At 41.6% G+C, this 27,250-nt stretch overlaps 1 long non-coding RNA gene and 1 pseudogene across 2 annotated transcripts; both read right to left on the reverse strand.

The window, feature by feature from the left end:
- Window positions 1-362: 362 nt before the first annotated feature.
- LOC147479345 (uncharacterized) lies at window positions 363-4,490 on the reverse strand (annotated as a pseudogene). Its single transcript, XR_015206227.1, has 5 exons — window positions 3,640-4,490; window positions 2,866-3,012; window positions 1,644-1,742; window positions 1,344-1,498; window positions 363-1,226 (listed from the first exon to the last, which is right to left on the reverse strand). The product of XR_015206227.1 is annotated as an uncharacterized LOC147479345 (transcript).
- A 20,845-nt stretch (window positions 4,491-25,335) lies between these two features.
- LOC147479346 (uncharacterized) lies at window positions 25,336-26,713 on the reverse strand. The gene is made up of 3 exons (XR_015204914.1): window positions 26,575-26,713; window positions 26,305-26,357; window positions 25,336-25,492 (listed from the first exon to the last, which is right to left on the reverse strand). It is a non-coding gene; the product is annotated as an uncharacterized LOC147479346 (long non-coding RNA).
- Window positions 26,714-27,250: the final 537 nt, after the last annotated feature.

Genomic DNA, 27,250 nt, shown 5'->3' on the forward strand with positions numbered 1-27,250 from the left:
AATGAAAAAACACTAAATTATTAAAAATTTGATGTTCGGTGCGCTAGAATAGTGTCTCTCCTAGAGATGCTCCAGGGCTAAGAGTTATTAGTTGATTGCAAATTTGCAACCACACCTAATAATGCAATGTGACAGATTTTCAACGAGGGACTTACAAGTGGGGCACCATTGTACCAATGTACGACGCCAGATTGTCCTACCGACCGGATTTTTTATCCCACACTGTTGGATCATGCGTATTCAACACTTCAGTCCATTATCCATACTAAGAATGGACCATTTTACCAGTGATACAAAGTTAATCCCTTTTTGCATTTGTTTCTTTTGGTTTTACTCGCCAGCGTTAATATTATACAAAGCTATTTGTGATATGCTCGTTAACTAATTCTCTGATAAAAATCAGCATTCAACTCTGCACCTGGCCGCTTGGGCAGAGAAATAGCCCCAAAAGTTAAAAAACTTACTTGACCATAATTGTTCAGAGCCATGATGAAATAAAACCTAGACTCAGGGTAGTAGTGTACAACTATCAGATCTATAAGAAGATATATAATTCAGACGAGATAAGCCCTCGTCCTAGACACTATTAGAACTATCAAGATGAACAGTTTAAGCATTAAGACCTGTGGCTTTAAACTGAGCATTTTCAAAGATCCTACCAAACGAATGATCCTCCATAACCAATAGAGCATCACAAAAACTGTGAGTTGTCTAGGGTTCGAACAGCACGTTTGAAACAGGCACTTTAGGAGACTTGGAATCAAAACTGTGACTTCAGCATTCAGCTTTCAACCGAACTGTAAAGAGTGCACATACTAGGAATGCCAGGGCCAACAAATTGAATGAAACATGGCTACACTGGGATGGTGGAGAATTCCATCCCTTCAAACTTTCCATCCACGCTGATCCGGAGAAAAAGGAAAGACAACTGAAACTACTGATTTCTATAAAGCATGTGTATAATGGATCTATAAAAGAATCAATGCATGCTTTCTTTTTAGAGTGCAAATCTATAAACAAATAATGTAGGGATTTGAATGGTTGATATAAATCCATTAAGGTGAAAAGAACTGATGAATCCTCCTCCAGTCGTCATTGTTGGGAAGCTGCCGCTACCTTGCAGACAGGGCAAGAGTTCTTTTGAAGAAGCCACTTTTTATGCAACCCATGTGGTAGCTATGTCCACACTCCAGCTTGCCAAGTTCATCACCTGTTTCATATTCCTCCTGCACAAAAAGATATTAGAAACTTCTATGTTCAATGGGCAAGCAGCAAATGAAAAAGATTGAATGAACTACAAAGCAAAAAGAATCAGAACAGTATTAATGAATTTTTTAACCCACTTGACAAATGCTACATTTCCCTCCACCTCCGTCGAAACGCGGTGTTAAAGAGCATCTAAAATCGCGTGCTTTGTTTTCCTGAGGCAGCGCAATATCTCATCTTCCCTCAACCCAGTGCTTACATAACCAATTCTATCACCCAGTTCAAGCAATTCCTGTTTGCACCACCACATAATAAGAAAAGCAGTATTAAAAAAATAAGTCCATTTAATATCACTACTGACTAGTTTAGGCAGACTACGAATCCTTTTACAAACAAGGACAAAAGGTTCAGTTTCAAGTGAGTGGTATACTACACACCTCATACGACATATGATCAACATCAAGACGCCAATCCCTGTATCTATCATGTCTATCTGATCTTCCTCCTGACATTAGGCCACTTTGGAACAGCATGATCTACATTCAACATGAATAAACCACACAACCATATTAGTGACACTCTAATTGGATTCATGTTGCTGAGCATCTTTCTTTTTCATTACTGTTATGATTGATAAATTATAAGAGAAACTCAAATGATTTGCATAAATACCACCATACTAAAGGCCAAAATACTTCTTCGGTCCCGAAGAGAAAGAAATTGTGTCTTCTAGAGAGGTGAATAGCTTAACAATTACTCTCATAATATTTCTGCAACTATACCATAAACACAATTCTTATTCTGCGGTCTTGGTGGCGCACTGTAGATCTCAGACTGAAGAATGCTGACATGTCTAGGCCAAGTGGTTAACATACTAGATGAGATCAACGTTGAGTGGGAAATGTCATGTGACAAAGACACCTCACTTTCAGGTCCGTCAATTTATTCTTTCAAATGAACAAAAAGCCGTGCTTCTGATTGTTAGCCTTTTAGGGTCACAATGGGAAGAGGATAAATTAGAAATGAATAGATATGACAATATATATATGTTCGCACATCTTGTATGTAAGAGTCAAAGACTCCTGGAAGCCTAGGAGCAATTATTTTTTCGAAACTGGTAGCTTTGTTTCGATCATGTTGGGTACAAATACATCAAAGCGGCTATTAGCTATAACTCTAGTTGAAACTTGAAACATGTCAACAGTTACCAAAGCTGATTTCTATGCACAAAGTTGTTGAGGACTTATTGACCAATGTGCAATTGTGCATTGATGTGTAGTAAGTTTCTGAGTATTGGTCACAACCAAAGCAATCAGGACTGTAGTAAGCTTTTGAATATTGCTCAGTCAAAACCAATGCTGCAATCAGGAGTTCTTGGCTCGATCTCCTGCAATCCTACCCACATTCTCATAAAACTTACAATTCCCATTCGAGAGGGAATTTCCATTATCCTATTATTATAGCCAACTTAATCCTCAACCACAAAACACATTTCAAATGCTGATCCTAAATTGAACTTACAGACGATTCAAAATAAAGATAACACAATAAATAAAATGGCAAAATCCACATAGCATTACAATGAAGACATCTTGTACAAACAATGCCTTCCAAATAATTTCAATAGTAGGAAGAGTAATGTCAAAAGAATCTACACACCTCTGCTAATCGTCCAGGAGAATGGTGCCGGCAACGATGATGACTAGCACGAAATACATCAGACCCAAATCGTGATGTCCCAAACTCAGGGGAATCAAGGATAGACACGTGCTCAACGTTAGCAGTTCGCCTTGCAGCACAAGAACGCTGTCAAGACCATCAGGACTAAAGTTAGTCCGAAAACAAAACAAGGTACATAACAAACATGTATCAAGATCTTGTTGCTCGCTTAGAAATACAAAGAAAGTAACAAATGGCATAACAGACACATAGACCACCAAAAAAGGCATTTTCAAAATGATATTAAATCACTCCTTAAAACTACTAATAAACGCCCAACACCAAGATCCATGAAAAGAACAGAAGAGTAAACAAAAGAAGCACCTTCCCCAACGAAACAAAGAATGAGGAACCAAAGCAGATAAATCAGCAATCTAGTGTTTTATGGGACTGAAATCAAGAGTAACTGTTCACTTCTCACAAAAAATAAAAATGACGAGTTTCAACTCCTAAAACTATGGAACAGAGACGTGTTTTCGTAGGACTCAAACTTCTCACATTAAAAATGAAAGTTAAGATGAACTAAAACTCTATAAAATATCCCACCGGCCACCCTATAATAAGTTCGTTTCAATAGCAATCAGTCAATCACCAATCAACTAAACAAGAAACATAATTCTCATTGTGTCCCCACACTCAAACAAGCAAAATATCAATATAATACTACCCAAATTATACAAAACTTCTATAGAAAATGGAGTTCTTGAAAACTACCTCCCTATGATTCATTCTCTCTCCACCATCATTCCTACCCCTTCCCTGCACTGGTCTTCTCGACACGACACAATCAACAGAAGCAGCAGCAGCAGCATCAGTAGAAAAACCAATCCCAGGAGCACACCAAACATCAGGAACAACAACAACAGAAGTTGGGTTGTTCAAATTTCCAGCATTTACTTGCTGATTATCGTTTTTCTTCTTGTGTGAATTCCTTTGTTTCTTTTTTCTTACTTTCTTAGCTTGCCAATCAGCAGAAGTCCTAATAACATCCCCAGGCCCAGAAACTTGAGCAGAAGATGAAGTACACCCAAGTCCTCTAAACTTTGAAGAAGTAAAGTTCATTTTTTTGTTAGTCTTTAAACTTGAAGATGAAGATTCATTAGTGCCCGTGTTATTATTGTTGTTTGTAAAAGTTGATAAAAAGAGTGATGAAATGGTTGGTTTACATCGTGTTGATTGAAGAAGTGGTGGCATTTGTGGACTTGGTGGTGAAGGTGAAATGACGCTGTTGTTCCTAGATCTTCTGTTACATCTTGCTTCTGTTATGTTCTCTGCAACAGAAACCATGATTTCAAGTTGAACAAAGAGAGAAAGAGAAAAAGATTGATTATTTGCAAATTGGTTGGATGGGATGTGTGGATGAGCATTCAAAGAGATGACAAATGCTTTTCTATTGGTGTCACTAGGCTAACTTTGGCAGAAGTAGACTTCTTTTTCATTGAGTGCGATTTTGGCAATATGCTGACATATGTTGTACTTATATACTAAAAAAGTTCTTTCTACTATTAGATATTTTACTTTGTTTTACTGTAATAATATTCCTTTCTTTTATTTTAAGATTTTCCATGAATTATTTCATCTCATTTCGTCATTTGTGAGGTGCACTATTACCACGTCAACGTTGAATAATAGACGCAAATTGTCACGCTCCAAATTTTGAGCAATCTGATATTCAATCGAAAAATGTGCATTTTCAACTAGTCTCTAATCACTCGAGACATAGAGTGTGAACTGGAAACGACACATCCATGTCTACGTTTAGCTAAATAGAATCAAAATATTTAAAACTACCAATAAATATTCATAAAACGCTCCATTTCCATTATCCAAATAGTCCATAATATTATTTCCACGAATATAAATTAATACTCCAAATTTTACAACTTTCCAAAGATATTAATATGGAAACTAAAAACAAATATGATTCTAAAACTTAACACGTTTAAATCCAAAGTTTCATCACTTCTCTCTCCACCAACTACGCTCCCAATAATGTATCTTTGTTAGCAGTACAAAAACAAACGTGAGTCAGCAACCTTGTTAGTAATACTCCGAATAATTCACATATAATTCACGAATAAAATTTTCGGAAGCCTAAATATTTAATACTTCTAAACCTTTCAATAATTCGGAATAATTCATGTTTTTTTTTCACTATAAACGTATAAACACACGAAGTACCGAATTATTCAAAATTTCATTTAAAAAGTACTTCATATAAAAATAATTTGAAAACCAAATTCTTGTAAGAATGTATGAATAAACATAAATATGAAACTAAAAATAGACGGGAAAAGAGACATGGGACTGACCATGACTTAAAAGTTTTTGTATATCTATGAAGGGCTTTCTTTTTTCCTTTTTGCAAATCAAATGATTGAGTAAACTAACATAGACCGTTTATAATTATTATTTTTCTATACAATTTATAAATCTACATTCTAAAAAAGATGTAAATATATAAAAGAGATAAATATTGACAAATATATATTATAATTATACTATAGTAAAATTAGTAGAACATTGTAAAAAATAAAATATTTTACTCTAATTATATATTTGTAATATATAGTTATAAGGTAGAACATTTTACTATAATTATAATATATAGTTATAAGTAAAATTATAAGTAGAACATTATAATATATAGTTAGAGTGAAACTAGTGGAACATTTTAATTATATTAACAAATATATATTATAATTTTATCTTTAAGTGTACCGAATTTTTGAAATCCAAATTTTTATTTCAAATGCTTAATACTCGTATAAAACATACTACATATTATTAACTTATTGCGAATTTTTGACCGAATTGTTAATCGATTTTTTTTAACATGTAAACGAATAAAATTCGAATTATTCCCGTAACAAATAATTCACGTATTCCGAATTGCTAACAAGATCAACAAATTGAATTTACTGGTGTGGATAGACAAAACAAAAACAAACTCAAAGCATACCCTAACAACAACTTGTTTTAATAAAAGTAATTACAACTCATAAAACAAGTAGTTTTAGTTTCTCAAAAACAACAACAAATTTCTTCCAAGCAATTTCTTACATTTTAATTACGTAGCACTTATGCATGAATTACCTTTAAGTTAACCATGCAAGTATAGTGTAGGACGTCATTCCTACATAAAGAGTTAATAGGTCATACCCTCCTACATAACAGGGTTAAACATCACTAATAAAAGTCTTCATATCACATAGTCAAACTCTTCACTCATAATGAAACATATATTTATGACACTGCAATCCAATGCATAAAACGTGGTCATTCCCCGTATATTATAGGAATACCACCTACACTAACACCAACTTTCAAGTTTCAACACAATCACCATAGTTTCTTTCTTAGGTGGTCATTCACATGTATGATATATTTTTCACATAAATAAACACAAGGGTTAAACTAGATGAGCCAATTAGGATTTCTCCTCCACTAAATGGGTCAAATTAGGAATTTACCCTCCTCTTTCAACCCTCACTAGTTCCTTTCTTAGGTGGTCATTTTTTTATGATGTATTTTTTGGAAGGGTTAAACTAGGAGGGGGATTTCTCCTCCACTAAATGGGGAAAATTTCCCATATGTAGTGGGGTTGGGGTGATCCTAATTAGCTCATCTAGTGGGGGACAGTACTCATTAACCCTAAACACAATCCCTCATACGGTAACTAATTAATAATTAATATTTACACCAAACGAAATTATCTTACAATATTTCAAAATCAAATAATAAGCAAAAACATTCAATTATAAAATCAATGTTAGTGTCTATTAATTTCATGCCGACTTAAAATATTATAATATTATAATTCTTTACATTAGATATTGTCCCATAATATATACAAATCAACTCATATTCATTTACTAGACACGTACACTTTGACCACACAATTAATTTGTATAGATGATATGTGCCACCTACGTATTTAACATGGGAACAATTTTATTCAGTGAGCCTACAAATTTTAAAAAAATTATGAAATTAAATTGGAACATAATACTGAGTAATTTGAATAGACCCTAAAATTTTCAGAATTTAATCATGACTAACGAAGACTACATAATTCATGCAAAACAGAAACTTTACAAATTATTATAAAATCGAAAAAATGTCCAAACAGTACAAACGAGATATGAATTTTGACTGTCTCAGAAATATTTATTCAACTAGCCTAGAATCACTAAATTCCAACAACGACATCAATAGAAAACGTAATTCTAAATTAATGATTTAAGAAAATTCGAATTCAATTAATGTTAAAGTACTTGTAACAAAAAAACAATGAAATCATGGTACTTGTATTGTAAATCTACATTATAATTTATTTAAAACATAACCATTTGTTTCTTAATCAACCTATAAATATTTTCAATAACAATAACAAAAATAAAAATTAATGTGAAAATTATATATCTTGATTTACTTTATTCACTTCTTCATCACTCTCTCATTTTATTTCTTTATTCTCTAATTTAATTTGTTTTAGGGTTTTAAGTAATTGAAAGTAAGAAATAGATCTCAAATTCGTATTTAATTAAAACCTAATTTTGAAAAACATATTATGACCATATTTGGGTTTTTAATGGATCTAAAAAAAACCCAAGAACATATCCTAACCCATGAGCTAATTTTGACATGTCAAATAAGCCCAAATATAATTCAAACAAAATCGTATTTGATTTTTATTACTTATAATAAATAAATTTTACACAAGAACATAACATTTTAATACAACAATAAAAAAAATGTGAGACATATGATGTTTAATTACATTTTCGATTAATTTTAACTATATAGAAAAAATAGTAGTCATTACACAAATGTTGCACATGTACCAGACTGCCACCTCTCACTTAAACCAGCAATTTCGAAATAATATCTGATGTGCCTAACCCTGAAAATATGAGTTCACTAGAAGCTAACAGAAATGTATTGTGTATATGAGCAATAGTTCATGGAAAAAGACCACGATCTACTTATATAATATATAAGGTCTCAATTTGTGATAAGTTTTTCCAAATTTTGCTAGAAATCCCAGCTCTAGAGACTTGGCATCTGGCTTAACCAAATCTTATATTATTTTTTGGTTCCTTTATTCGAGAAATTTTCGGTTCCTTTATTAGAGAAATATTCCCTGAACTTGAATGTAAACAGTAATTTCACAATTTCTAACATAGGTTGAAACTCGAAAGCGATATTCAATAGAAGAAGCTAAATACTTTGTTTGTATTTTAATCTATTAAACGTATTCGCATATCGCATAGCAGGTCCACTATGCCTAACTTAATAACACTAAAAATATCTATGCTGACTACTTTCTACCATTTTCTTGATAATTGATCTGGACGCATGGACTATGGAGTATGGACTTATGGAGTAAAAGAGCAGGGGCATGCATTTTTAGCTTACGAGTTACGTCTCTTTCTGGATGGAAGTTTCTGATAAGAAGCATACTTTGTGCCTTTATGGAGTACGGCATGGCTCATTAAAGATGTCGGTCAGAGGGAGAAGCTGTATTTTGAAATTTTGAATTACAGCTTACACCTAAATAGTTGTAAACATGTTGGCTAATGCTCCAAGAAGAAAAGTGCGTACACTACTTCAGTAGTTTAGTATGGTAGTTACAGACTTACAGGTCAAACAAAAACTCGTGGTTTGAGCGTTTGACTGGTTTAAGGTGAAAAGTAGCAATTTGTAGGTCCAAGTGTCCAACCCGATGATGGGTCCGAGTTTCCTGACGGTAGAATCCAGTATAGAAGTTCGAAATAAGGAAAATTTCAGGGACCTGAATGTTTGAAAACGCCAATGTCGGCATAAAGCTTTAACTTGAATAGATTACTTGAACGACCATTTCGATATTTAAGCTGTTAAGAATTTCCTGAGTTTCAAAATCAGTTTAACAATTTGAAATTTATAACTTTTAAATTGCTTTTAGGCTTGATTCTTTGTCAAAATGTTGCTGTTATAAGTTATAACGTCTGCAAACCGCATACTAAGTGGGCTACTCTTAAGAACTTTGTTGCCTTTGTAACACGAAATGCGCAAACTCAAGTAATCCTCCCATCTCCTATGGCTGTAAGTGTGTCCCTTGAGATAATTGTGTATTGTCAATTTGATGTTAATCAATAATTATATATTTGACTTTCTGCTATGCGTGTGATCATCATCATAAATAAATAAAAACATAGAGATGTTCTGTACATGATATGAACATTTGATTATATTTGATTACATCAATAATGGAGTTTACATGTGATAATATATACATTAATACATGCACCTAGCTTCCTTCCTATATTTGGTTACCCCATCGATTTTAATTGGGTGGATTGATGATGAACATAAGATAAAGACATCACCATATCGAGGTCGTCTAACACACCTTTATGCCTATTATTTTAATTAATTTGATGATGATGACTTCACAAGAGGTTTTGTGCACCTTTTTTTTTTGTTCCTCCTTTCAATGTTCGAACTTATAACTTGGTTTTTGTTAGTACTTTCGACTTTATTGAATTGCTTGTTGTGCAAGGGGTTTGTGGAACCATTTTCTAATCATTCTTCAATGGTAATTTATTTTTCAATTAAGCAGCACAGTTTGAAAAAGACTCATCAACATGAAAATGATATTTTCATTTTTATTTGTTGGTAAATACTAAAAATGACATTAAAGAATCATAAATGAGAGTTTCAATAACAGCAAAATTTGCATCTACTTTTCTACTATGGCTTGATCGATCAGTTGATGTATAAAGGAAAAAAAAAAATCATTTTCCATATTTGCAGTCAACAGAGTTTGAGCCAAGGCCACATGATGGGAATTGAATATAAGTTCATTAAGTTGGATATAAATTAGGTTTAGCTATCTAAGAGCCATCCAGAAGACCAGAATCACTCTCGATGTAAATTGTCAAGTTATAGATGTCGTATTCCTCATTGTGCAATACATTTATACATGTCTTACTCACACAAATATTCGTCATGAATTTATTCGAGGAATCTTGCTAAGACATGTACACTGAAGCTTAACTCGTTTAATATGTTAAAAAAAAAACTAAATAACAAAAGGAATTGGCGAGCGCTTAAAATGGTCATCGAGTACGACGCATGATGCATCTTATGCTTTCATTCTCCGTCTCTTCTTTACGTATAACTGTGCTTAAGAATCTGAAAACAGTGCTTTGGTCGGTGGACTTCCTAACAACAAAGCTGTATTTTATATGTTTTGACCGCCTAAATGCTTGTTTAAACGTTTAAACAATGCGGGAGAAGCTGTAACTTTTAAGGACAAACGGCCCTCTCAAGGAGATTTGTGTCTCTGCAAAAGCAATTATTATATGTTTTTCTTTCTTTGCATCCATACCTTTCTTGTTCCTTCTATTGGATTCTTTGTAGTGAGAACTTCATTTATTTATAGGGCGCATCAACATTTCTGGTTAATTTTTTATCTCTAAGAATAAATCTCTCCTGCTCAGTCGCTCTCCTAGCTAGTCTCCTTATAGGTGATCTGGAATCTGGATACATATGGGATGATGAAACAAAGTTCCAAAGCCCTAAGCTGAATTTCTAACAAATTTTATTTTGATCAAGGATTGAGCAAATCTTTGATCTTTCCTCCGCCCAGGGAGTGGGACTGTGGGCGTTCACATGGAGAAATTGGTATTGGGCTAAAAGCCCCACTGTTCCAGGCTTACGCTTAGTTTAAATTCCTAAGCCTGCTCAAGATCTAATGGGCCTAAAATGCTGGATCCAGTCTAGCCTGTCCAGATCAAGTTTAAAGCATACACATAATGGTCGTAAGCAGTGTTTTAAAAAAACACTAGGCGGTAGTCAGGTGGTAGGAGAGTGCCTAGCGCCTAGGCCGTCGCTAGACGTTTTTTTTCCTAATATATTTTATAATATATATATTAATACATATTTATACTACAAGAAATGAAAAAAATCATTTACCATAACTCAAAAAATAAATAGAAACAAAGATATTTATTACAAAAATGCGTAATAGTTGAAAAATATTGACTTTATATAAAAATATATAAATTATTATAGTGGCATACAATTTACATTAGACTTTAGTCTTTTAAACTCATTCAAATCTTAAGCCTACACGGGTCTTTAATTTTTTTTAATTATTCAAAAAAAATATATATATTACTGGACTGCCTAGAGGCCGCCTAATCGGTCAGTCTAGACCTGCCTAATCGGTCCACCAATTTTTTAAATGACTTGGGCCTAGGCGAGTCGGTTGGGCACCGCCTAGCGCCTAGAGACCGCCTAGGTGGCTGCCTAGACCGATTTTTAGAACAATGGTCGTAAGTAATGGGCTGACTATAGATTAATGGGCTTGAAATTTTAAAATCGTGAACCCAATTAAGAACAATGAGCTTTTTTGAACAATGTTCTAAAAAACACTAGGCGGTGGAGAGCACCTGGCAGCTTGGGCTTACAGGTAATGCCTAGGCGAATTTGAAGTATTTAAGCGATTTTATTTCTCTCCTAATATATATAGTAATAGATTCCTATATTACAAGAAATGAAGAAAATCATTTATAATAACTCAAAAAATAAACACAAACAAAAATACTAATTACAAAAATGTGTAATAGTTGAAGAATATTGACTTCATATAAAAATATACTCTTTCTTATAGTGACATATAATTTACATTAGACTTTAGTCTTTTAAACTTATTCAAATCTTAAGCCTACACGGGTCACGGGCTTTTAATTTTCAACATTTATTCATTTAAAAAAAAAAAAAAACATGACTAGGCGCATAAAGGCCGATTAGTCCGCCTAGCCCACCTTATTGTAAGGGTGGAATTTGAGCCGAGGGCTCGGAGCTCGGCTTGGGCTTGGCTTGTTTAAGCTCGGCTCGAGCTCGCTCATTTACTATCCAACTTGACCTCAAATAAAAGCTCGTGTAACAAATGAGCTTGATGAAGCTCGGCTCGTTTAGTTCAAATAGCATATTTATAGTGTAAAATAACCGAGGGGCTCCTGAGTTTCGGCAGGCTTATTTCGTTTAAGCTCGGCAGGCTCGCTCGTTTAACTATATGAGCCAAGCTCGAGCTCAATTTAAAGCTCATGTAATTAGCGAGCGGAGCTTGAGCATGGTAAAGCTCGGCTTGTTTAGCTCGAATTCCACCCTTACCTTATTGGTGACCGATTAGACGGCCTAAGCTCCCCCTATACCGATTTTTAGAACAAACTGCCCTATGAAAGAAAAGACCATATGAAACCTTTCTCCATACAAAATATAAGAGATTGGTACAAATTCTTCTAGCGTACTTGGCAAGCTAAAGCGGAATAGAAAAGATAAAGAGAGATTAAATTGTAACTCATATGATGAGAGATGATATCAAAGCATCAGCAGCAATTAGAGTGCAGATCGGATTGTTGCTATATCCACTTCAAAGAAGTTTATGAGATCGCCAAATACAAATTTTGGAACGCAAAAAGAAGCTTCATAACCGCACATACATCATTGTTACATGATAATCGCAAATACATCATCGTTACATATGATCACAATATGGATTGCGATTAGGTATTTACATACCCTCGCAATTTTTCTTAATACAACTACTGGAAAGTCCATTTTCTAATAAGAGGCATAATATGTTCTAGGACAAAAGAAGTAAGGAAGTAAGAGAACCAATCTATTGAATTCACAACCATCGTCATCCATCTATCATGTCTTTATTTTCTTACTAGTAGAAGAAGTTGCAGAAGCTTCTCCCGATACAGTTTCTGGAATTGTGTTCTCAATTATCTTTGGGACAGAAGAATTGAAATCCGAAAGTTTCACTGTTGATCTATATTTCATATTTGCTTTGAGAAACTGTTCTATTTCGGATATGCCTCTCACTTTGAAAGCTTCGGTCCATTAGCTGTGTAGGGGAGCAATATCCCCACTAAGGAACATTGCAGACGAAGCACAAGCGACCTCAACGCATCGACCTCCAAGACCGATCTGCGAGCGACTCCTTACAAGTAGGTGGTACGAACAAAGATACCTCAAGTCTGAACACTTTGCGAGGAGGCGAGCAGCCCACCCGGATGTAATCATTGCCAAAATCTTATTTGTATTTCCCACCACCGGGAAATAGGGACTACCGCGCCAACTCCCAATCGAGCCGACTTACACCAAAACCACTCCAAAGCACTCATTCCACGATCTACGCCTACATTTTGTACACAAAGGGTACCGTGTCACGAAGGATCTCCACTCCCGAGAATCCTATAAATACCACCCTCTTTGGAACTACGCCGGACTGATTCTTCTCTCCCCAAGAAAAAGGAAAAAGCGAGAGAGATCGTAGGCGGATTAAGCTCACATCAAAATCCAAACCCATCTCGTCCTCCTCTCATCGTAATCAGGAGAAAACTAAAACGCTCCTTTACATTGGCGCCGTCTGTGGTTTCGATCACTTGAGAAACCAAACAACCTTCACACTAACCAGTAGCCAAAGATCAAAACCAAAAATTCTCAAGCCCACGAAGCATGGTTAGCCTCGAAGCTCAAGTCCAGGACCTTGCCCACCAGCTGGGAGTTACGAATGAAAGTATTTCCTTACTCCGGGAGGAAAACGCCACTCTACGAGCTCAAGTGGCTGGCTACCAGCAGCAACAAGGAGGTAACGGAGCAGACAATAGCATCAATGACGTTAATCAACAAATCAACGAGTTATCACAGCGGATTGATCAGAACGCCGTAAAGAAAGATTCGACACAGATTGTGCACAAGATGCTTAAAACTTATCGCGCGTCTCCGTTCTGCGCAGAGGTCCTCAGTAAACCCTCTCCACAAGACTTCATCCAGCCACGCTTTCCCATGTACGACGGCAGCACGTGCCCAGGTCAACATGTGGCTCGCTACATTCAAAGCTTGGCACTTTACAGCTCTCGAGTTTGATCATCTCCACTGCCGCTTATTTCCAGCCAGTCTCAAGGATGGCGCTCTCGATTGGTTCTTTTCAGCGAGTCGGACTCCATCGAGGAACCTTTGAAAGCAGGTTTTACGATCGTTTTTGCCGGCCGATCGTCCACAATGACGGAAAAAGGCGGATCTTGATTCAACTTTCGGTTTGTCATTGAGAGAAGCCGAAACTATTAAATCCGGGTTCCTAGGGCGGTTCAAGGCGAGCTGCTATGCATGGAAGCGGCTTGAAAGAGTCTTTCGCCCTAATGTCATTTTCTAACGCTTGTCGATGCGTAATACCGACCTTTCAGTCGTTGATTAAAGGAACGCGAGAGACACTCTACGGTATGCGGCTTTCAGTGGACAAATACATCAAGTTGCAAGAAACTTTGAAGCTCCACGGCTTAGGCGAGAACCGAGGGGAAGTAGCAAGCGGTTTTGGATCGTACCCGGCGGAAAGAAGCGCCAGTCGCTTGCACCAAAAGCTCACACCGTCCGGACAACGGGCAGAGAGTTCGCCGTCGACAAGTTCCCCGATCGCATCTCTTGGATAAGATTAAGCGCCTCATTCTTCGAGGCGGGCGGTAGGCAACCACTAGACCGACACGGCAAGCCATTCGCGCTTTTCACAAAGCGAAATGCCATGAAACCGATGCATCTTTGGGGGCTCAAACATTATCTCCGGGATCTTGTAGAAGGCGGTCATATAAAAGCGATTATACTAGCATTCCTGATGGCGACCTGCGTCATAAACTAATGGCTCGTCGTAATGCGTGAGTCGATCTCTCTCGCCGTCACCAAAAAGAGATCCAAGCTCGTCCTCACAGCAGAGGACGCTCCCGCGATCGTTCTCGTCATGACCGAAGGCAACACTCATCAGATCGTGACAATGCTCGAACCATCCATATGATTACCTTCGGACGACTTCATTAGCCTCTTCCGAGAGAAAAGGCGTCGAGTGGAAATCTCAAGAAGTCTATCACTTCACTTCACAAGCAGCCCACGCCCCGATCGATTCAGTCGCAACGCCCGGTGATATCACTTTCCGCGAGGCCGATTTAAGCAAAGTCCGCCTTCCTCATAATGACATTTGGTAGTCCATGTCAAGATTAGCGGACCGGATATCAAAGGCGCCCCGATCGACCGGCGGTTCTGTGACATCTTATTCTACCACACCATGCAATAAGATGCACCTTCCATCTTATTCGACTCCGGCGGTCCTTTGTAGACCGATTGCCCCCTTTATGGGTTCAATGGCTCCAGAGCCGACCCATCGGTGACATTATCCTCGAAAGATCGGTGGGGTCTCTAGAGGATAAGATCACCGCAACACACGATTTCGTTCGTTCGACACCAAGTCGCCCTACAATGCCATACTAGGGCGACGTTGGATCCATCGGATGCGATGTGACCGTCAACAACATTGCATCGGGTCGTTCTCCGCTTCCCGGGACCTCGAGGAATGATGGAACCCGAAGCAATCACCGGAAGGCGATACCGCTAAAACGGATCATGTCGGGGAAGTGGGTCCCGTAAAGTAAAAGCCGACCCCCATCATGCATGAACCTACCGGTTACACCATGGCACGACTTAGTGGCCAAAGTCGATCGAACTAAAAAAGCGGCGGGGGCTCCGTAGATGCAGCCACGCCCAGTCGCTCCCCGAGTCATCACTTCACCAACAAGGATATCCAGCGTCGATCCAAAGTCAGACACTCCGTCATTTCGACTATCGACTATCGGTCGCCTCAGTTGTGTTGCCCGCCACATATTACACCATCGTTTATTACCACCAATGGGTATCTGGCCGGGCCCGCCTTCCGCCTTGAGAGTATCCCCCGCGCGTTGCCGTGCGGCCGCCTTGCCCCGGTTGCTTTCGTCATGCCAGCCCGGGGAGTGTTCAGACCTCCCCTAAGAGCGACTTCGCATGGCGGTAACCGCCAGCACCTCCAGTGGCACCTCGAAGAAAAAGTGAACCTCGGCACCGAAGACGACCCCAAGTATGTCTATGTAGGGGCTAACCTCGACCCCACAATCAGAACCCACCTTGTAAACTTCTTATCTATGAATAAAGATGATTTTGCTTGGTCGTATATCGATGTGCCCGGGATAGATCCCGTCGCTGCCATAAATTAAATGTTAATCCCAATGCTAGGCCAGTCCGACAGCGACCTCGCCGACTATCCCTACGCTTTCAAAAAGCCATTAACGACGAGGTCGACAAACTCAAACAAGTCGGTTTTATCAGAAAAGTAAACTACCTAGAGTGGATCGCTAACATCGTCGCGATTACCCAAAAGAAACGGCCGATTCGCATCGTCGATTTCTGAATGTAAATCGCTACACCAAAGATGCGGTTTCCTCTACCTCGCGCGATTGACCGACTTGTCGACCCGGACATCGCGGGCATGAGCTTCTCTCCTTCATGGACGCTGCGTCACGATTGGGTACAACCAAATCCAGCTCGCGAGAGGAGGATCAAGAGAAGACCTCTTTCATCCGCGAACAAAGGATCTATTGCTACAACGTTCTCCCGTTTCGGCTGAAGAGCGCCGAACAACGATACCAACGCTGATTCTTGACATGTTCGGGGACATGTTAAGCGACACCATGGAGGTCTACATTGACGATATGGTCGTTAAAAGTAGAAAAGCCGGTGATCACCTTACCCCCTTGAACAAGCGTTCTCGGATTCGCCCGTCACGGGCATGGCCGAACCCGGAGAAGTGCCTTTTTGGGCGTCCTCCGGCAAGTTTTAGGGTATCAAGTGTCTCGTGAGGATCGGCGAATCCGGACCAGATCCGGCGTTCTTAGACATGCCCGACCCACGCCTGAAAGAAGCAAATACAGAAATTGTCGGGCATGGTCGCCGCACTTAACCGATTCATATCAAAGTCGGATAAGTGTAGACCGTTCTTGCAACTTAAAAGGCGGAAGCAGTTTCGTGGAACGATCAATGCCATCATGCATTCGCTACTCTCAAAGAGTACCTCACTACGCCTCCCGTCTTAGCCAAGCCAATAGACGGAGAGACTCTGGGGCTTTATCTGGCCGTATCCGATTTCGCCATCAGCTCGGTTCTCTTCAAAGAGGAGAACAACTCAGAGAAACCGATCTACTTCACAAGTAAGACGCTTGCGCCAGCTGAAAAGAATTACACCTTCCTGGAAAAAGCCGTACTTGCTTTGTTGTATTCGGCACGCGGAAGTTCAGGCCATACTTTCAGGCGCATCAAATCAAAGTTCTTTACCGACCTCCCATTAAAGAAAATCCTCCACAAAGAAAAACAAGACTACTCGAATGGCGTTTGGGCGAAGAGCTCGGCGAAAGCACCGCGTAGAGTTCGTGCAACTGAACTCGAGGAAAAGGTCGTCGTCGCAGATTTCCTAGCAGACTTCCCCGTCGATGATCGGTTAGGGACCGAAGCCGACTTCGACGCAAAGCGGCGTGTCAAATCGATCGGGTCCCTTTTTGTAGAGCGGCTCTAGTAACCTCGGCGGGCGGCATAGAGTCGTCTTAGTTTCACGATGGGGATATGATAGAAAAGTCGTCCGCGATCGACCGCGAACTTCAATAACGGCGGAGTCACGAGGCTTTAATCGGGACTTCGTATGACATTGCATTGGAGTCGGCGATCCAAGTCTTTAGTGACTCGCATGGTCGTGGGTCGCCCGGATTGCAAAAAGAGTACACTACCCATGAAGGTAACCTTTCCAAGTATCTTGGTCGTTCATCGGTTATTGCCTTCTTTTAAGCGGTACATATCGCCATTTCTTGCGGGAGGAGAACCGTCCACGAGAGATCGATCCTAAGCGTGCACTGGCTACCCGGACCCGACTGCGCCCCGACAACTACTCATAGAAGTCGCCGATCGACCTCGCTACCAAGTTGAGCACACTTTGATGATAAGCGACCTATTTTCCTCTCGCCACTCGGTTGAGTCTAACATGGATGCAGCCCATCATTGACTATATCCGCACGGCCGACGCTCCACGAGGAGATACCATCAAGGCGGCAGTCCCGTATCAAGCACGCCGTTATTGCTTACTCCAGAACAAGTTGTTCAGGAAGTCCGCCGCTGGCCCGCACTTACGGTGCATTACTCCGGAACAGGGTCAGTTGATTTTTGCAGAGATCCACGAAGGAGAATGCGAAAATCATGCCGGCGGTCGCTCATTAGCCCACAAGGCCATTTCTCAAGGATATTTCTGGCCCCGGATGCAGATCGATGCCAAGGCATACGTCCTCAAATGTCTCAAGTGTCAAACATTTGGTCACAATATCATCCAACCTGCTCGCGAACTGATCATCATAACGAGCCCGTGGCCATTTCACATGTGGGGCATGGACATCATGGGACCATTCATCCCACAGAAGAGTACGGGCTTCCGATTTGTCCTAGCTGCGACCGACTATTTCACTAAGTGGGTCGAGGCCATTCCTCTAGCACACGTCAAAGAGTCACATGTTAGAAACTTCATCTGGACTCACATCATCACTAGATTTGGTTTGCCACATACACTAGTAATGGACAATGGGCCTTAGTTCAAAGGCAGAACAGTCAAGGAGTTTCTAGCCAAGTGGAAGATCGTTCATGCGTTCTCTACTCCACAGTACGCTCAGAGTAATGGCCATGCCAAAGCCAATAATAAAGCAATCTTGGAAAATTTGAAGAAAAAGATTGAAAAGAACAAGAGCCAATGGCCAAATCAGTTGGAAAATATCCTATGGGCTCACCGCACCACATTTCGATCGAAGACCGTGAGTCACCATTCTCCTTATGTTATGGCTCGAAGCCGTAATTCCCACCGGCCCGACAATCACCCGACTTCATTTCCGGAACTTGTGGAGTCGGGACTCAACGACTCCGTGTTAGCACGAGAAGTCGACCTGTTGGAAGAAAGACGGGATTTAGCCGCCATCAGACTCGCATCTTACCAGCAAACTCTGAAAAACTCCTACAACAAGCGAGTTCATCCTAGGTCTTTTCAGCCTGGCGACCTAGTGCTGAAAAAGACGCAAGACGACTCCAAGTTAGCACCCACATGGGAAGGTCCCTACATTGTGGAGCGCGTCGTAGGCAATGGAGCATACTGGATCAAAACCCAAGAGGGGAAGATGTTACCTCGACCTTGGAATACCTATTTACTAAAGAAATTTTACCAGTAGCGCCATTCATGTTGTAAATCTTTTGTTCACATTAATGTCAGAAAAGTTTTTGTGCTGACTGATACTATCTACTCCATTTAATTGTATTAGTAAAGCTTACAGGCTACTTAGCCTCTCCAATTCTTGTAACGTCGAATACCTATATTTCTAGGATCGACTAAAGCCAGAACGCTCTCAGCGAGCAGACAGCTCTCAGGAGCTTACAGGCTACTTAACCTCTTCAATTCTTGTAACGTCGAATACCTATATTTCTAGGATCGACTAAAGCTTTTACAGCTAACGCCTTCGGGCGAAAGCTCTCAGGGAGCTCGACTTGAGGTTACTTCGCCTCTCCAATTCTTGTAACGTCGAAGACCTATATTTCTAGGATCGACTAAAGCGAGAACGCTCTCAGCGAGCAGACAGCTCTCAGGAGCTTACAGGCTACTTAGCCTCTCCAAGTCTTGTAACGTCGAGGACCTATATTTCTAGGATCGACTAAAGCGAGATCGCCTCGCCGGAAACGCATTCTCGGGAGCTTTCGGCTACATAGCCTCTCCAATTCTTGTTACGCCGAGGGACCTATATTTCTAGGATCGACTACACGAGAAACGCCTCTCAGCGAAAGCATACAGCTCTTTGGAACTCACCGGCTCTACAGCCTTTCCAAGTCTTGTTACGACGAGGCCCTATATTTCTAGAATCGACCACACGAGAACGCTCTCCGCGAGCAAACGCTCTCCGGAGCTCACAGGCACCATAGCCTCTCCAATTCCTGTCACATTAACGACCTCTACTTCTAGGGCTGACTACATGACAGGACGCATATTTCTAGAATCAGAGTCAGGCTGCTAGTTACACACAAGGACACGGCAGCATGCATACACATTCACAATAACATTATATGACCATACGTCATAGCAAATACATCCACTGATCTGCTGGGATTACCCAGGAAATCCAGATCGATGATCATTACAAAAATTCACCAAGTATTGAACCGCCACTTTCGTGGAAACCCGGTTCAATGAAAATGCCGAATCGCTTTCGGGCAAGCCTGAAAACACAGCTCTATTGTTTGCTCTCGTATAAGAGAGAGAAATGCAGACTACACTCACAACTCAAGACCAACAGAGTTAAATGAAGATCACCTTTTCAATTCGGTAGAATGACATGTTTGTCTTCCCCGCGCTTAGTCGGTCGAAAAGATATGCGAATCGACCTCAAGATCACACGCATCTCGGGCTTTCCTTCCTCGCTGCCGCCATCGTTTTCCTCGTGTCATACTTTTTCGTCAGTAGCGGCATAGGCTTATACAGTTTCAAGATATCGCCTTCTTCGCTTTTCGCGCCACCTTCTGACATTTCTTCGCGATAAGCAATGACAATTCCCTTTCCAGCTCAGTCATATCCGTCCACCAAGACGGCGTTTTCAAGAAATTTACGCTCGTACTTGGTGGACATCACTTCTAGTTTCTTCTTGTCCACCCCCCGCGAGCTCGCGATCAACCCGACTCCGCGTGAGGGCTACCACTAGTCTCGATCACCGTTGAGCGGCATCTTTCAGCTTATCATACCCTGCAAGAAACTGTATGAGCAAAGTTAGAACACCAGACTCCCCCGGAAGTCGGCACAACAGCTTAAGGTATCAAGAGCTCACCAAACAAGCGACCATATCCATCGTCCCCAGTAGTGTCCCCATGTCCTCGTCCTCCACCTCTGCTTTATCACCATCTAGCACAATCCCTTCAGAACGCTAGTCGCTATGGGGGGAAAGTGGAAGCTTCTGATCGAACGTTTCACCATCCGTTTCTTCCCCGTCTTCCCAAGGTAGTAGAATTCGCGCCCCACATCCTTACATTGCGGGGACGACCTCTCACCTGTGACTGGGCGACCTTGCCCCAGCTTCGTTATTTCCCAGCGAGCGACCCGGAGTTTCGCTTTACCGTTGTGGCGACCGAACCACAATGCCGCGCCCGGTGGCGACTATCTCTCCTCGGTCGTTTATGATTCTTCGTTTCCCCATCAGCAACCTTTCTCTTCCCCCGATCGCCATGAACATGACGTTCAAACTCCATTTTCTCCATTATCAACGGTGACGTTTCTCTCGCATACGCGCGACATCTAGCCATGGTCTAACCTAGCAACAAAGATATCACGGCGTCAGCTAAAGCTTACTCCGGGTATTTCTCAAACGGAATAACATGTACAAAGAAGAAACCACATACCTGGTGAAGAAGCAAGAAGAGCAGAGCACGGCGACAGGGTAGAGCGAAGAAGACAGAGAGCAGCGCAGACTCAACGATGGCCAAATACCTTGATGGTATGCGAGGAACCGTTTATATTCCTTAGGCAACGTCTTTTCCTAGGCGCCTCATAATTGCCTTGAGACGCCAAACGCCATCTGCCCGCCATCATTATGTCCCCTGAACCCCTCACCTCCCTACACGTGTCACGCACGTGAAGAAACACTTCGGTTTGTAGTAATCAATACATGATTCGAACAATAACTCGTCGGTATAACCAACAGCGGGGCGCTTCATCCAAGCTTACGGTCATCATCAAGAAAAGTGGTCACCGCGAATGCATCCACCACGCGTTTTGTTATCGCGCGATCTAATCACAAACAACTATGATCAAACAAACGAGTCAAGCACACAAAGCAAAACAAATAGCCAAAGATAGACCGTGATGAAAACAAAGGGGCGACTGGTTTACCGGTTTTTCTCATCTGGTCGTTGTTTAGCCGAAGTTCGAGACTACTCGTAAAATCCAACCCGGCTACACAAATAGTAACATCACATGGTTACCCCGAATTAGCGGGGTACCACCGGCCAAGAGCATAGTCTAACAACACAAAAAGCGAAGCGCCAGGTTACCCTGTGAAACCATTTTATTGTATCCAAAGATATAAGGCGGCAAGAAACAAAAATAAATTCACAGCTCGCCCATGGGCACCCGCAGTCGATTCACAGCTCAAACGGCTTCATCAACCTCGGTGAGCCCTCCGCTTCCACTTCGAGCGATATCCCGGCCCAGTTTAAACTCATCAACAAGCGTCGGCAACAGTTCCGGCTTCGACGGACACCACGGTTTCTGGCATGATCAAGGAGGACCCAATCGCCCCACCGACGTCTCCTCGTACCTGTTCCACTGTGGTACGGGACGTGCAGCGTGCGTGTTCCTCCTTCAAAGCTTTGTAATCCATTTCGGATCTCCGTGAGTCAAGACATCCGGATCGTAAATGCGCCTTTAGTAGCGTCCTGAGCAACTTTCTTACAGTGGAGGGCATAATCGTTCAGCCTCCCAATTTCCACAGTTGCGGCACGAACGTTACCTTCCGCTCCTTCTAGCTTCTCGCCCGGATCTTCCGGCTTCCGTTGTCTTTCGGCATCTTCGGACAGAGTCGAGCTACATGTGCCTTCCCGAACCGGACCCTCGAGCTCATCACGCTCCATCTTGGCGCAGCGTCTGACGTTTTTTAGCTCTTCCGTCAACTTCAAAGACGGACTCCTATCCGTTTCAAATAATCAGGTGCAATCTCTTTCAACTTTTGGAAGCGGTGACAAAGCCGCCACAATGCACACATGCAAACGGATCAAAGCAACGAACATAGGTTAACATGCTATACTAACGGACGATAATTCTACGCATTACCCGGACATTATGCGCGATTTCCATCCGGCGTATGGTATCATGATCCCTTCTCATCCAATTCCTTGCGGTTCCCGTCCGAGGCGATCTGTTCCAAAAAACGGGCGCTACCTTACTCTCGACACGAAGGCTGCGGTCGGTGCGCTTTCTGATTATTGCCCTCGTGCTTTCGTCGGTACACAAATTGGGCCTCGGTGTCCGCCACCCACGGCCACTTTTCCACTTTCGCCTTACGGGGAGCCCCGCTTTCACTAGCGGTGAAGTTCCGTCCTCGTCGAGGCGGACTAGATCCCGCGCGAAGGTAGCCAAGTCCATGACTCCGCTTTCGGGGGCCGCCCGACGGCGCCAGCGCTAGCACCACCTCCTCCACTTTAGAGCCCTCCCCGGGGCATGTTGCACCACTTTAGCCATTCGAGCTCCCTCGGCTCGACCACTTCAGCTCTCCTCTTCTTCACCTACCCACAGGAGGAAATAAAGCTTCTGATCTCCAACTCCACGGGAGCATCAATGGTCGATCCTCGGGGATGGCTCGAGCTACCGGCCCGTAGCCTCCACAACGGGGGGCGCGCCTCGAGACGCCACGCAGCGCCCGTCTCGGTCCTCCTGTTATCAGATCACTTATGCGGCTTCTCCATCACCCCGGCCGTTCGACTTAAGCGGCGCTCCTTTTGCACCTTTCTCTTCTCCGGATCGCGGCACCTCCTTTTTCCTCAAAGAAGCGAGCAAACTCGGAAGCTTAGCTCGCTTTTCTTCCCGACTCAACCGTCGCGAACCTTTCTATCTCCCTACGATCGATTCGAGTCCGCCGCGGGGAATATCTCGCAAACAAAACAAAGAGATGAACCGGTTAAGAAGCGATTGGCTCACCCACTAAAACAACAAGAGGAAGACAAGCCTACCCAGCGGGCTAGACTACACATCCTAGTTCGCGAACCTACATCCACTAGCGCGGTGGTTGCCCACTAGCAACAACGACCTCCCTCGTCCGGGCCTCATTGCTTACACCATCAAGCCGCGAGACGCTGGCGTCGGCATGGTTTGCAAACTAAAGTTCGATTACGGACCGCCTCATTACGTAATGCTCTATTATGTCGGACACACCTATGTGGAATTCCCGGCTCGCATTCAATGGATTGAACACCTTAAATAGTCGCCAGGTGTTGCCAACGAACCGACATGGAGACTTCCCACAATGACTCAAGAAGTCACAAACCAATTTCGAGCGGTATTTTGCATGAGGCGGCTCTCGGTGACCTTCACATATGATTACTCCACCATTGGAGGCTTGTACCCCTCACTACTGAACATTTTCACTCAACCTAGGTTCGTATATTTCCGTGTCGGGCACATTAATCCCATCGCTGCTTTCGCAGAACCGGGCGGCGGCAGCCGATCTACTCTTTAGGGGTAGGTCACTGGCGTCATCATCTCTCCTCGACCGGGCGCATCGCTAGCCACCTCATCCCTCGACCCGGATCGGCTATTAACCTCCTCTATCCTAACTTCTTCTTCCACTTCTGGTCCGACCATCACCGGCTCAACGAATCCTCATTCTCTTCTTCATACTCTCCCATTTCGATTGAAACCTCCCGTACCTCTTCGAACGAAAGTGTCATCGAATCCGACATTGTAATATCACCTTATTCTCGAATCACCAAACCTTAAACCCTATAACCTAACACGACCTACCAACTTAACAAACCCTCTTTGGAGCGAGAAGAAAGCAAAGCGAAAATGAAAAGCAAGCAAAGAATGAAAGCACTCGCTGCAAAGCCCCAAACTTGCGTTTTGCGGAAGAAGAAGCTGGAAATGCCTTTTGGTTGCCTCGATTTTGATTTTGCACAACCGCTGTTCGGTTCTAAGAAGTTATGATTTCGCCTATGATATAGCCCTACACACACGTGTCCAAGGAACCTGTTTTTTCGACTTCGAATACCGGCGGCGACACGACTCCTTTCAACTGCTATGATTCTCATCGCGTGCGGTAACCGCAACATTTTTCTTTCCCACCAAAACCACCTTGCTACAAGTTTCCAACTCGGTGGCATCCCAAACGAACAACCTCCATAGCTCGCTCATGCTTCACCCAAGTGTTGAGTCTTCTCTCAGCAGATCGCCTGCATGAACCCAGCCATTCTACTGAGAGGGGGCTGTGTAGGGGAGCAATATCCCCACTAAGGAACATTGCAGACGAAGCACAAGCGACCTCAACGATCGACCTCCAAGACCGATCTGCGGCGACTCCTTCTTTACAAGTAGGTGGTGCGAACAAAGATACCTCGATCGAACACTTTGCCGAGGAGGCGAGCCCCCCCCGGATGTAATCATTGCCAAAATCTTATTTGTATTTCCCACCACCGGGAAATAGGGACTACCGCGCCAACTCCCAATCAGAGCACGACTTACACCAAAACCACTCCAGCACTCATTCACGATCTCTGCCCTACATTTGTACACAAAGGGTTTTGCGTGTCCGAAGGATCTCCACTCCCAGAATCCTATAAATACCACCTACTGGAACTACGTCGGACCTGATTCTTCTCTCCCCAAGAAAAGGAAAAAACGAGAGAAGATACGTAGGCAGTTCGCTCACAGCGACCTCGGTCACATCCAAAATCCAAACCCATCTCGTCCTCCTCTACTGTAATCAGGAGAAAACTAAAACGCTCCTTTACAAGCTGCTTCTTTGGCCATGAGACGACATGAATTCTCTGGTAGATGTCTTCTGCCGGTGCTTATTCTAAAGTGTCTCCACTAGATTAAGCTCCAAACTGGTTGACAATGAAGAGAAAGGTTATCGCTCCACATCCTCTGCCTGTTTTTTTCCAGTCCCTGTAGAACGGTACAGTCTGAATTAATTCACCGTAACATAGCTCTTTTATACTTCAATTCTAAAATATCCAACTCAACATGGGAGTTTTAGTTCATCTCACTATCTCAGGCTAGTGAAATAGTAAATATTGAGGAGTTTACTTAGCCAGAATATAAACTTCTTGGACGATCTTTATAGAAAATTTTGACCTAAAGTTTTTTTTTTCATCACACCGAAATATGTATGCATGCTGCCCTAACGTTAAGGCTAGAAAAATAGACCAAGGGTTGGAACGTGCAAAGAGTGTCCCTTGCCTTCTCATGGAATACGATTCTACAATGTACATGGGAAAATAATTTCAGTTAGAAATGGCAAACACATGTTAAGGTAATTTTGGCTATTCACCAGTCAAAAGGGAAATACCAATATGCGAAACCATCAATAACCTTGTAAAAAATAAGAAAGTCGGTCTTCAAACACTTGCCTCATCAGAGGGACTAGGACCATGGTTCGTTGGCCACTTCATATCAGAAGCGAGAGCCTCACTTTAGAAGAAATTATGAACGGACTTATGGTATAACAGAATAATCCCCTGCAACCAATTCATTAAAACACAGAGCAAAAGTTTTTGGCTTCTTCTTTCAATGTCTGAGCAAGGGAATAGCTTATCAAAATACAAAGTAATCACTTGCTAGATCATTGAAAATTAATATTATATTGCACACGATCACTATAGTATACTGGCGAGTAAGCTCATACAAATTCAAATTTTAATAGTTAGGAATAGGTAACGAGGATCCATGAAGTATATGACATGTCAAAATGGTTATACCTCATTTCCGATACCACCCAGTCCCATTTGAGATTCAAAGCGTTTGATAATACCTGAAAAAAAGAATGAGATTTCAGCTTCGTTATATAAAAAACCCGTTCATTTTATAATTTAATTATATCCAGCATTTTTCTAGAAGTAATTAGACTATTATTAGATCTAGGATTCTTAGGAATTACTTCTTGAAAGCCAGAGCTATCAAGGAGCGGAAGGCTAATTACATAATCCTAATATATACAAATATGTGAACAGAAAACATTAAAGTTATACCACACTCTCTGAAGTCGATATGTTCTGTTGCTCCTAGACAATAATAAGGACATCTCTTGCTCCTCCATGGAACTGTGAATGGTTGAGCTAATCTAAATGAGGCACTTAAATCTCCTATCGACCTTGTTTCTAAAAAGTGAATACTACAAAGAAAGAACGCAGATTCAAGCTAGCCTCCTCCTTTCTCAAACAATTTGCTTGAAACAAGCACAACATAGAAGGATATATAGGCGTGAATGTCAACAACTAGCGGAGAATTTGAGGAAAGGAAATCATATCATTTTCAAACTTTCCAGTAATGCTTATAATCGACATAAATGTATAACACCATAATGGGCAGGAATCTCCAATGACGCGTCTCAAGGAAAATTCGAGACTATCTGCCAGCACATATTGACGTGGCCGGCCTAGCTAGGCACGGTTTGGACACGGCCTAGACACAAATGGAATATGGAGCATTGTCGCGGGATTTTTGGTTAAAATGATGTGTCCAAGTGTCCAACTCCTTGCACAAAATCAAGTCATAAGCATCTTATGGTTAGAATTTGCTTAAACAAAACAAGGTTCGACGGAAGTATGTTGCTGGACATAGGAACTGGCATTGGATGTATAGATCGTCATGTAAATGAGTAGAGTATTTGGTTATTCCAATAAAGAGCAGATTATTCAAGGATGT

Source organism: Coptis chinensis, chromosome 8, assembly GCF_015680905.1.
Source record: "Coptis chinensis isolate HL-2020 chromosome 8, ASM1568090v1, whole genome shotgun sequence".
Taxonomy (NCBI): Eukaryota; Viridiplantae; Streptophyta; class Magnoliopsida; order Ranunculales; family Ranunculaceae; genus Coptis; species Coptis chinensis.